Source organism: Syngnathus scovelli, unplaced genomic scaffold, assembly GCF_024217435.2.
Source record: "Syngnathus scovelli strain Florida unplaced genomic scaffold, RoL_Ssco_1.2 HiC_scaffold_56, whole genome shotgun sequence".
In the NCBI taxonomy this organism is placed as follows: domain Eukaryota; kingdom Metazoa; phylum Chordata; class Actinopteri; order Syngnathiformes; family Syngnathidae; genus Syngnathus; species Syngnathus scovelli.
This window is the reverse complement of record NW_026061637.1, coordinates 10,001-22,500: the sequence shown is the minus strand read 5'-3', so window position 1 is coordinate 22,500 and position 12,500 is coordinate 10,001.

Here is a 12,500-nt window from a genome sequence, read left to right as displayed (position 1 = left end):
CGCCACCCCCCGACCGCCACCAGCCGACCGCCACCAGCCGACCGCCACCAGCCGACCGCCACAAGGCGACAGCCACCATCCCCAAGCGCCATCCCCGACCGCCACCCCCCGACCGCCACAAGGCGACAGCCACCATCCCCAAGCGCCATCCCCGACCGCCACCCCCCGACCGCCACCAGCCGACCGCCACCAGCCGACCGCCACAAGGCGACAGCCACCATCCCCAAGCGCCATCCCCGACCGCCACAAGGCGACCGCCACAAGGCGACCGCCACCAGCCGACCGCCACAAGGCGACAGCCACCATCCCCAAGCGCCATCCCCGACCGCCACAAGGCGACCGCCACAAGGCGACCGCCACCAGCCGACCGCCACAAGGCGACAGCCACCATCCCCAAGCGCCATCCCCGACCGCCACCCCCCGACCGCCACCAGCCGACCGCCACCAGCCGACAGCCACCATCCCCAAGCGCCATCCCCAAGCGCCACCCCCGACCGCCACCAGCCGACCGCCACCAGCCGACCGCCACCAGCCGACCGCCACCAGCCGACAGCCACCATCCCCAAGCGCCATCCCCAAGCGCCACCCCCGACCGCCACCAGCCGACAGCCACCAGCCGACCGCCACCAGCCGACCGCCACCGGCCGTTCGCGGTGTGCGCCGCCGTTCCCCAAGCACCCTCCGGGACGAAGCCGGAGCCAGAGAATAGCAGCGGTGGTGCGTAAAAGCTGCGGCCGGGCCTCGCGGAAGGTCCCCGGGCGGCGAGCTGCGGAGCCCCGGCCTCCAGCTTCCACCAGGTAATAGGACCGGGCGCGCGTAAAAGCTGCGGCCGGGCCTCGCGGAAGGTCCTCGGGCATCCAGCGAGATCACACGGCCCCCACCGGAGGCGGCTAGCGCCTCCGTAGAGTAGTACCGGCCCGTGGAAGCGGCCGCCCGTCAGCCTGCGTTGCCGCTGGTCGAAAAATGCACTAAGTGCCAAACCCCATTCATTTACAACGGCGTGTCCGCCAGAGGGCGCACTTCCCCCGGCGGACCAGCCGGCGGGGCTCGTTAGAGAGTGTATCCGCCTGGCAGTGCCTCCTGGACGGCCTGTATTCCGGACCGCGACCGCTAACTTACGGGAGCCTAAACGGCCCGCGGACCAGCCGGCGGGTCCTCCGTGAAAGCCTATCCGCCTGGCGGTGCCTCCTGGCCGGCCTGGATTCCGGACCGCGACCGCTCACTCGCGGGACCCTAAACGGCCCGCGGACCAGCCGGCGGGTCCTCCGTGAAAGCCTATCCGCCTGGCGGTGCCTCCTGGCCGGCCTGGATTCCGGACCGCCACCGCTCACTCGCGGGACCCTAAACGGCCCGCGGACCAGCCGGCGGCTCCTCCGTGAAAGCCTATCCGCCTGGCGGTGCCTCCTGGCCGGCCTGGATTCCGGACCGCCACCGCTCACTCGCGGGACCCTAATCGGCCCGCGGACCAGCCGGCGGATCCTCCGTGAAAGCCTATCCGCCTTCGCCGGTTCCCCGGCCGGCCACGGGTGGCGAGAATCCGGCCTCCTCGCCCGGAGCGCGCTTCGACTTGGGCGAAAAATGCACCAAGTGCCAAACCCCATTCATTTACAACGGCGTGTCCGCCAGAGGGCGCACTTCCTCCGGCCGGCGGGGCTCGTTAGAGAGCGCGTCCGCCTTGGCCGGTTCCCCGGCCGGCCACGGGTGGCGAGAATCCGGCCTCCTCGCCCGGAGCGCGCTTCGACTTGGGCGAAAAATGCACTAAGTGCCAAACCCCATTCATTTACAACGGCGTGTCCGCCAGAGGGCGCACTTCCTCCGGCCGGCGGGGCTCGTTAGAGAGCGCGTCCGCTTTCGCCGGTTCCCCGGTCGGCCGCGAACGGCGAAAAGCCGGCCTCTTCCCCCGGAGCCCGGTGGGCGAATTTTTTTTTTTTTTTTTTTTTTCAAAGTGCCAACGGCTCTCGCGCCGCGCTGCGTCCGCCTTCGCCGGTTCCCCGGTCGGCCCGAACGAGCGAAAATTCGGCCTCTTGCCCCGGAGCCCGGTCGGCGAATTATTTATTTATTTATTTATTTATTTTTCCAAAGTGCCAACGGCTCTCGCGCCGCGATGCGTCCGCCTTCGCCGGTTCCCCGGTCGGCCACGAACGGCCAAAAATCGGCCTCTCCCCCCGGAGCCCGGTCGGCGAATTATTATTTATTTATTTATTTATTTATTTATTTTTCCAAAGTGCCAACGGCTCTCGCGCCGCGATGCGTCCGCCTTCGCCGGTTCCCCGGTCGGCCACGAAGTATTGCGCATGATTATACGCGATGTTAATATTTATTTAATTATTAAATAAATACATACATGTGTTTATTAATGATATACGCGATGTTAATATTTATTTAATTATTACCTATATTATGAATAAACTAACGGTGATTTTACACGATTTGACTACATACGTGACCGTGATATAGTGCCGAGGGCTCCCGCGCCGTCACGCGTCCGCCTTGGCACGGGTCGCCCGCGGCAGCGAGCGTTCGGCTCGCGGGGGTCCGCGGGGTGTTATTAGGGAGTGCGGCAGCCGTGCCGAGGCTCCGGCCGGCCGCCGGAAGTCCCGCGGGGGAGCGTCGGAGCTCCGCGAGGCCGGCCGGGGAGCCTCTTAGTCATCGCCCGCGCTCGCGGTGGTCCCGGTCGCTTAAAGTGCCACGGGAGGCGTAGCGATGCGAGTGAGTGTGCGCAAAGTGCGAGAGGCGGTGCATTTACGCGCCGTGTCCGCGAGAGGGAGGCAATTCCCCGTTGCGACCTCCGGGAGATCAGCGGGCCGCCGAAAAGGCTCGGCCGGGGTGCCTGGAGCCTCCTCGGGCGTCGAGTTAGGAGGGGGGCGCGCGGAGAACCGGCTGGATGTCCCCTGGAAGCTCAGCGGGCCGTGGGAAAGGCTTGGCCGGGGTGCCGGAAGCCTCGGCCGGCTTAAAAGTGAGGAGGAAAGCGCGCGGAGAACCGGCCGGAGGTCCCCTGGAAGCTCAGCGGGCCGTGGAGAAAGCTTAGCCGGGGTGCCTGGAGCCTCGGCCGGCTTAAAATGTGAGGAGGAAAGCGCGCGGAGAACCGGCCGGAGGTCCCCTGGAAGCTCAGCGGGACGTGGGAAACGCTTGGCCGGGGTGCCGGAAGCCTCGGCCGGCTTAAAAGTGAGGAGGAAAGCGCGCGGAGAACCGGCCGGAGGTCCCCTGGAAGCTCAGCGGGCCGTGGGAAACGCTTGGCCGGGGTGCCGGGAGCCTCGGCCGGCTTAAAACGTGAGGAGGAAAGCACCGGGAGAACCGGCTGGAGGTCTTCTGGAAGCTCAGCGGGCCGCCGAAAACGCGTAGCCGAGGTGCCGGGAGCCTCCTCGGGCGTCAAAAGTGAGGAGCGACGCACCCCCGAGAACCGCCCGGGTCCTCCAGCCACCGTTGAAAAAGACGTCGAGTCAGGCTACCTTAAGAGAGTCACAGTTACTCCCGCCGTTTACCCGCGCGGAGCGTCATCGCCTCCGCGAACCGTCAAAAATAAATAAATTCATAAATAAATAAATGTCAAGTGAGCCTACCTTAAGAGAGTCACAGTTACTCCCGCCGTTTACCCGCGCGGAGCGTCATCGCCTCCGCGAACCGTCAAAAATAAATAAATACATAAATAAATAGATGTCAAGTGAGCCTACCTTAAGAGAGTCACAGTTACTCCCGCCGTTTACCCGCGCGGAGCGTCATCGCCTCCGCGAACCGTCAAAAATAAATAAATACATAAATAAATAGATGTCAAGTGAGCCTACCTTAAGAGAGTCACAGTTACTCCCGCCGTTTACCCGCGCGGAGCGTCATCGCCTCCGCGAACCGTCAAAAATAAATAAATACATAAATAAATAGATGTCAAGTGAGCCTACCTTAAGAGAGTCACAGTTACTCCCGCCGTTTACCCGCGCGGAGCGTCATCGCCTCCGCGAACCGTCAAAAATAAATAAATACATAAATAAATAGATGTCAAGTGAGCCTACCTTAAGAGAGTCACAGTTACTCCCGCCGTTTACCCGCGCGGAGCGTCATCGCCTCCGCGAACCGTCAAAAATAAATAAATACATAAATAAATAGATGTCAAGTGAGCCTACCTTAAGAGAGTCACAGTTACTCCCGCCGTTTACCCGCGCGGAGCGTCATCGCCTCCGCGAACCGTCAAAAATAAATAAATACATAAATAAATAGATGTCAAGTGAGCCTACCTTAAGAGAGTCACAGTTACTCCCGCCGTTTACCCGCGCGGAGCGTCATCGCCTCCGCGAACCGTCAAAAATAAATAAATACATAAATAAATAGATGTCAAGTGAGCCTACCTTAAGAGAGTCACAGTTACTCCCGCCGTTTACCCGCGCGGAGCGTCATCGCCTCCGCGAACCGTCAAAAATAAATAAATACATGAATAAATAGTCAAGTGAGCCTACCTTAAGAGAGTCGTAGTTACTCCCGCCGTTCGGCCGCTTAAAGTGCCACGGGAGGCGTAGCAATGCGAGTGAGTGTGCGCCAAGTGCGAGAGGCGGTGTATTTACTCGCCGTGTCCGCGAGAGGGAGGTAACTCCCCGTTGCGACCTCCGGGAGAGCAACGGGCCGCCGAAAACGCTCAGCCGAGGTGCTGGAAGCCTCGGCCGGCTCTCAAAGCGAGGCGCGAGGCACCGGGAGAACCGGCTGGAGGTACCCTGGAAGCTCAGCGGGCCGTGGGAAACGCTCAGCCGAGGTGCTGGAAGCCTCGGCCGGCTCACAAAGCGAGGCGCGAGGCACCGGGAGAACCGGCTGGAGGTCCCCTGGAAGCTCAGCGGGCCGTGGGAAACGCTCAGCCGAGGTGCTGGAAGCCTCGGCCGGCTCACAAAGCGAGGCGCGAGGCACCGGGAGAACCGGCCGGAGGTCCCCTGGAAGCTCAGCGGGCCGTGGAGAAAGCTTAGCCGGGGTGCCGGAAGCCTCGGCCGGCTTAAAATGTGAGGAGGAAACCGGCTGGACGTCTTCTGGAAGATCAGCGGGCCGTGGAAAATGCTAAGCCGAGGTGCTGGTTGTCGAATAAGGCTCCGCCATCTCGTAGAAGGTGCTAATAAAGTTCATATCCGCTCGGCTGGAGGTAATTGGCCCGCGGACCGGCCGGCGGGACCTCCGTGACAGCCTACCCGCCTGGCGGTGCCTCCTGGCCGGCGTGCATTCCGGGCCGCGACCGCTAACTTACGGGACCATAAATGGCCCGCGGACCAGCTGGCGGGACCTCCGTGACCGCCTATCCGCCTGGCGGTGCCTCCTGGCCGGCCTGGATTCCGGACCGCGACCGCTCACTCGCGGGACCCTAAATGGCCCGCGGACCAGCCGGCGGGACCTCCGTGACAGCCTATCCGCCTCCCGGTGGCTGCTGGCCGGCGCGGATTCCGGGCCGCGACCGCTAACTTACGGGACCCCAATTGGCCCGCGGACCAGCCGGCGGGACCCCCGTGACCGCCTATCCGCCTTGGCCGGTTCCCCGGCCGGCCACGGATGGCGAGAATCCGGCCTCCTCGCCCGGAGCGCTCGTCGGCTTCGGCGAAAAATGCACTAAGTGCCAAACCCCATTCATTTACAATGGCGTGTCCGCCAGAGGGCGCAGTTCCCCCCGCGGACCGGCCGGCGGGACCTCCGTGACAGCCTATCCGCCTGGCGGTGGCTGCGGGCCGGCGCGGATTCCGGGCCGCGACCGCTAACTTACGGGACCCCGATTGGCCCGCGGACCAGCCGGCGGGACCTCCGTGACCGCCTATCCGCCTGCGCTGGTTCCCCGGCCGGCGCGAATTCCGGGCCGCGACCGCTAACTTACGGGACCCCGATTGGCCCGCGGACCAGCCGGCGGGACCTCCGTGACCGCCTATCCGCCTGCGCTGGTTCCCCGGCCGGCGCGAATTCCGGGCCGCGACCGCTAACTTACGGGACCCCGATTGGCCCGCGGACCAGCCGGCGGGACCTCCGTGACCGCCTATCCGCCTGCGCTGGTTCCCCGGCCGGCGCGAATTCCGGGCCGCGACCGCTAACTTACGGGACCCCGATTGGCCCGCGGACCAGCCGGCGGGACCTCCGTGACCGCCTATCCGCCTGCGCTGGTTCCCCGGCCGGCGCGAATTCCGGGCCGCGACCGCTAACTTACGGGACCCCGATTGGCCCGCGGACCAGCCGGCGGGACCTCCGTGACCGCCTATCCGCCTGCGCTGGTTCCCCGGCCGGCGCGAATTCCGGGCCGCGACCGCTAACTTACGGGACCCCGATTGGCCCGCGGACCAGCCGGCGGGACCTCCGTGACCGCCTATCCGCCTGCGCTGGTTCCCCGGCCGGCGCGAATTCCGGGCCGCGACCGCTAACTTACGGGACCCCAATTGGCCCGCGGACCAGCCGGCGGGACCTCCGTGACCGCCTATCCGCCTCCGCTGGTTCCCCGCTCGGCGTGGATTCCGGACCGCGACCGCTAAATTACGGGACCCAAATTGGCCCGCGGACCAGCCGGCGGGACCTCCGTGACCGCCTATCCGCCTTCGCTGGTTCCCCGGTCGGCCACAGATGACGAATATTCGGCCTCTCGCTCTGGAAGTCCTGCCGACTTAGCCGAAAATTTTCTAAGTGCCATCGGCTCTCGCTCGGAAAAGTGTCCGCCTCGTCTGGTTCCCCAGCTCGGCCTCAGAATTCGAAAATTCGGCCTCTCTGAGGTACCAGGGGTAGGCTTTATGTACTTGGTCCCCCCAGTTAGTGTACTCATCACTTTACCCCCCTTTCGCAAAATATAGTCGGCACGTATGTGCAGAACTGTTTATTTTCATTTTAAAAATTTTCTAAGTGCCAGCGGAAGCTGTCACACGAACTGTCCGAGCTACCACGGTGCCCATCCCGGGCAGTGACGGCAAAAGGCCGATGTGTGTTTGATGGAAGTCTGAATAATTTCTAAGTGCCAACGGCTCAACCGCCGTAAAGTGTCCGCCTCGGCTGGTTCTCCCGGTCGGCCCGAACGAGCGAAAATTCGGCCTCTTCCCCTGGAGGTCCGGAACATTTTGGCGAATATTTTCAAAGTGCCAACGGCTGTTCCGCCGTAACGTGTCCGACCCGGCTGGTTCCTCCGGTCGGCCCGAACGAGCGAAAATTCGGCCTCTTCCCCTGGAGGTCCGGACGACTTTGGCGAATATTTTCTAAGTGCGAACGGCTGTTGCGCCGTAACGTGTCCGACCCGGCTGGTTCCTCCGGTCGGCCTGAACGAGCGAAAATTCGGCCTCTTCCCCTGGAGGTCCGGACGACTTTGGCGAATATTTTCAAAGTGCCAACGGCTGTTGGGCCGTAAAGTGTCCGACCCGGCTGGTTCCTCCGGTCGGCCCGAACGAGCGAAAATTCGGCCTCTTCCCCTGGAGGTCCGGAACATTTTGGCGAATATTTTCAAAGTGCCAACGGCTGTTGCGCCGTAACGTGTCCGACCCGGCCGGTTCCTCCGGTCGGCCCGAACGAGCGAAAATTCGGCCTCTTCCCCTGGAGGTCCGGAACATTTTGGCGAATATTTTCAAAGTGCCAACGGCCGTTCCGCCGTAAAGTGTCCGACCCGGCTGGTTCCTCCGGTCGGCCCGAACGAGCGAAAATTCGGCCTCTTCCCCTGGAGGTCCGGACGACTTTGGCGAATATTTTCAAAGTGCCAACGGCTGTTGGGCCGTAAAGTGTCCGACCCGGCTGGTTCCTCCGGTCGGCCCGAACGAGCGAAAATTCGGCCTCTTAACCCTGGAGGTCCGTTCAAGTTTAACGAATAATTTCTAAGTGCTAACGGCTGTTGCGCCGTAACGTGTCCGACCCGGCCGGTTCCTCCGGTCGGCCCGAACGAGCGAAAATACGGCCTCTTCCCCTGGAGGTCCGGAACATTTTGGCGAATATTTTCAAAGTGCCAACGGCTGTTGCGCCGTAACGTGTCCGACCCGGCTGGTTCCTCCGGTCGGCCCGAACGAGCGAAAATTCGGCCTCTTCCCCCTGGAGGTCCGGAACATTTTGGCGAATATTTTCTAAGTGCCATCGGCTCTTCCGCCGTAAGGTGTCCGACTCGGCCGGTTCCTCCGGTCGGCCCGAACGAGCGAAAATTCGGCCTCTTCCCCTGGAGGTCCTGTCAAGTTTAACGAATATTTTCTAAGTGCCATCGGCTCTTCCGCCGTAAGGTGTCCGACTCGGCCGGTTCCTCCGGTCGGCCTGAACAAGTGAAAATTCGGCCTCTTCCCCTGGAGGTCCGGAACATTTTGGCGAATATTTTCTAAGTGCCATCGGCTCTTCCGCCGTAAGGTGTCCGACTCGGCCGGTTCCTCCGGTCGGCCTGAACGAGCGAAAATTCGGCCTCTTCCCCTGGAGGTCCTGTCAAGTTTAACGAATATTTTCTAAGTGCCATCGGCTCTTCCGCCGTAAAGCGTCCGACTCGGCTGGTTCCCGATGTCGGCCAGAACAAGTGGAAATTCGGCCTCTTCCCCTGGAGGTCAGTTGAAGTTTAACGAATATTTTCAAAGTGCCAACGGCTGCTCCGCCGTAAAGCGTCCGACTCGGCTGGTTCCCGATGTCGGCCAGAACAAGTGAAAATTCGGCCTCTTCCCCTGGAGGTCCGTTCAAGATTAACGAATATTTTCTAAGTGCCAACGGCTGCTCCGCCGTAAAGCGTCCGACTCGGCTGGTTCCCGATGTCGGCCAGAATAAGTGGAAATTCGGCCTCTTCCCCTGGAGGTCCGTTCAAGATTAACGAATATTTTCTAAGTGCCAACGGCTCTTGCGCCGAAAAGCGTCCGACTCGGCTGGTTCCCGATGTCGGCCAGAACAAGTGAAAAATCGGCCTCTTCCCCTGGAGGTCAGTTGAAGTTTAACGAATATTTTCTAAGTGCCATCGGCTCTTCCGCCGTAAGGTGTCCGACTCGGCTGGTTCCCGATGTCGGCCAGAAAAAGTGACAATTCGGCCTCTTCCCCTGGAGGTCCTTTGAAGTTTAGCGAATATTTTCTAAGTGCCAACGGCTCTTGCGCCGAAAAGCGTCCGCCTCGGCTGGTTCCCGCGGTCGGACACAAAATGTGTCAATTCTTCTAAGTGCCAACGGCTCAACCGCCGTAAAGTGTCCGCCTCGGCTGGTTCTCCCGGTCGGCCCGAACGAGCGAAAATTCGGCCTCTTCCCCTGGAGGTCCGGAACATTTTGGCGAATATTTCCTAAGTGCCAACGGCTGCTCCGCCGTAAAGTGTCCGCCTCGGCTGGTTCCCCCGGTCGGCCAGAACAAGTGAAAATTCGGCCTCTTCCCCTGGAGGTCCGGAACATTTTGGCGAATATTTCCTAAGTGCCAACGGCTGCTCCGCCGTAAAGTGTCCGCCTCGGCCGGTTCACCCGGTCGGCCAGAACAAGTGAAAATTTGGCCTCTTCCCCTGGAGGTCCGGAACATTTTGGCGAATATTTCCTAAGTGCCAACGGCTGCTCCGCCGTAAAGTGTCCGCCTCGGCCGGTTCACCCGGTCGGCCAGAACAAGTGAAAATTTGGCCTCTTCCCCTGGAGGTCCGGAACATTTTGGCGAATATTTCCTAAGTGCCAACGGCTGCTCCGCCGTAAAGTGTCCGACTCGGCTGGTTCCCCCGGTCGGCCAGAACAAGTGAAAAATCGGCCTCTTCCCCTGGAAGTCCGGCCGAGTTAAGGCAAATATTTCCTAAGTGCCAACGGCTGCTCAGCCTTAAAGTGTCCGACTCGGCTGGTTCCCGATGTCGGCCAGAACAAGTGAAAATCCGGCCTCTTCCCCTGGAAGTCCGGCCGAGTTAAGGCAAATATTTCCTAAGTGCCAACGGCTGCTCAGCCTTTAAGTGTCCGACTCGGCTGGTTCCCGATGTTGGCCAGAACAAGTGAAAATCCGGCCTCTTCCCCTGGAAGTCCGGCCGAGTTAAGGCAAATATTTCCTAAGTGCCAAGGGCTGCTCAGCCTTAAAGGGCCCGACTCGTCTGGTTCCCGATGTCGGCCAGAACAAGTGACAATTCGGCCTCTTCCCCTGGAGGTCTTTTCAAGTTTAACGAATATTTTCTAAGTGCCGACGGCTGCTCCGCCTTAAAGCGTCCGACTCGGCTGGTTCCCGATGTCGGCCAGAACAAGTGACAATTCGGCCTCTTCCCCTGGAGGTCCTTTCAAGTTTAACGAATATTTTCTAAGTGCCAACGGCTGCTCCGCCTTAAAGCGTCCGACTCGGCTGGTTCCCGATGTCGGCCAGAACAGGTGAAAATTCGGCCTCTTCCCCTGGAGGTCCGTTCAAGTTTGGCGAATATTTTCTAAGTGCCAACGGCTGCTCCGCCTTAAAGTGTCCGACTCGGCTGGTTCCCGATGTCGGGCAGAACAAGTGACAATTCGGCCTCTTCCCCTGGAAGTCCGGCCGAGTTTGGCGAATATTTTCTAAGTGCCAACGGCTGCTCCGCCGTAAAGAGTCCGACTCGGCTGGTTCCCGATGTCGGCCAGAACAAGTGACAATTCGGCCTCTTCCCCTGGAGGTCCTTTGAAGTTTAGCGAATATTTTCTAAGTTCCAACGGCTCTTGCGCCGAAAAGCGTCCGACTCGGCTGGTTCCCGATGTCGGCCAGAACAGGTGAAAATTCGGCCTCTTCCCCTGGAGGTCCGTTCAAGTTTGGCGAATATTTTCTAAGTGCCAACGGCTGCTCCGCCTTAAAGTGTCCGACTCGGCTGGTTCCCGATGTCGGGCAGAACAAGTGACAATTCGGCCTCTTCCCCTGGAAGTCCGGCCGAGTTTGGCGAATATTTTCTAAGTGCCAACGGCTGCTCCGCCGTAAAGAGTCCGACTCGGCTGGTTCCCGATGTCGGCCAGAAAAAGTGACAATTCGGCCTCTTCCCCTGGAGGTCCTTTGAAGTTTAGCGAATATTTTCTAAGTGCCAACGGCTCTTGCGCCGAAAAGCGTCCGCCTCGGCTGGTTCCCGCGGTCGGCCGTAATAGGCGAAAATTCGGCCTCTTCCCCTGGAGCGACCTCCAAATTTGGGCGAAATTTTTCTAAGTGCCTAAAGGTACCAGGGGTTTGGGTACCAGGGGTGCAGTACGAACTGGTCTTTTGTCAACCCATGTACTTTTTCTAGAGTACATGGGTTGGTCCCCCCACTTAGTGTACTCATCACTTTACCCCCCTTTCGCAAAATATAGTCAGAACGAGCATGGGGGACGCAATTGTTTTCCATGCAAATCAATTGGGCCTGGTCCGAGCGCTGGTAACGGCCGCCAGCAAGCGTCCCCTGCTCGGATAGCAGAACTGAAGAAGGCACGGCACTTCCAGAGAGAGAGAGAAAATTTTCTAAGTGCCACATTTCTCAAAAATTTTCAAAGTGCCACATTTCTCAAAAATTTTCAAAGTGCCACATTTCTCAAAAATTTTCAAAGTGCCACATCTCTCAAAAATGTTCAAAGTGCCACATCTCTGAAAAACTTTCTAAGTGCCACATCTCTGAAAAACTTTCTAAGTGCCACATCTCTGAAAAACTTTCTAAGTGCCACATCTCTGAAAAATTTTCTAAGTGCCACAGCACGGCTGTGAAATATTCAAAGTCCTACAGGCATTGGCAGAATCCGCGGACGGCCGTCTGCTCCCGGCGGCCGCCGCGAAGCTACTACCCCCTCCCGGGGACGGCTGTCTGCTCCCGGCAGCCGTCCTTACCCCCCTCCCCCGTTTGCACCGCCTGAAGTTAGACCCGCCTTGGTAGGGCCCCCACCGGCCCCGGCTCGCCGGCGTTGGGTGGACGGTTCCTGCCCACTTGCGGGTCCCGGTCGCTTGGCAACCGACCGGGGAGGACCAGCCGCCTCCTTAAACACAGGCTGGAAGGGAAATCCGATCAAGCTACGGAGGACCGGCCGCCTCCTTAAACACAGGCCGGAAGGGAAATCCGATCAAGCTACGGAGGACCGGTCGCCTCCCTAAACACAGGCCGGGCAAAAATCTGCGAATGGGCCCGTCAAGGGTAGTGGGTCATCCAAGGAGGGAGGTACCGGCCGCCTCCTTAAACACAGGCCGGGCAAAAATCTGCGAATGGCCCGTCAAGGGTAGAAGGTCATCCAAGGAGGGAGGTACCGGCCGCCTCCTTAAACACAGGCCGGGCAAAAATCTGCGAATGGCCCGTCAAGGGTAGAAGGTCATCCAAGGAGGGAGGTACCGGCCGCCTCCTTAAACACAGGCCGGGCAAAAATCTGCGAATGGCCCGTCAAGGGTTGTTGGTCATCCAAGGAGGGAGGTACCGGCCGCCTCCTTAAACACAGGCCGGGCAAAAATCTGCGAACGGCCCGTCAAGGGTTCTGTCTCATCCAAGAAAGGGGTACCGGCCGCCTCAGAGGCCGGAGCGAAGGGGGCGAAAGGCTGTCGATGGGGAAGGATCGGGGCCACGGCTAATCTAGCGATGCCCGCGTCGGGCGGTCACTCCGACGAATGAGCGGGGCCGAATCCGGCGCGAGGCGGCCTTCAGGCACGTGGTTCGAGACGACCTCACCCGGCTC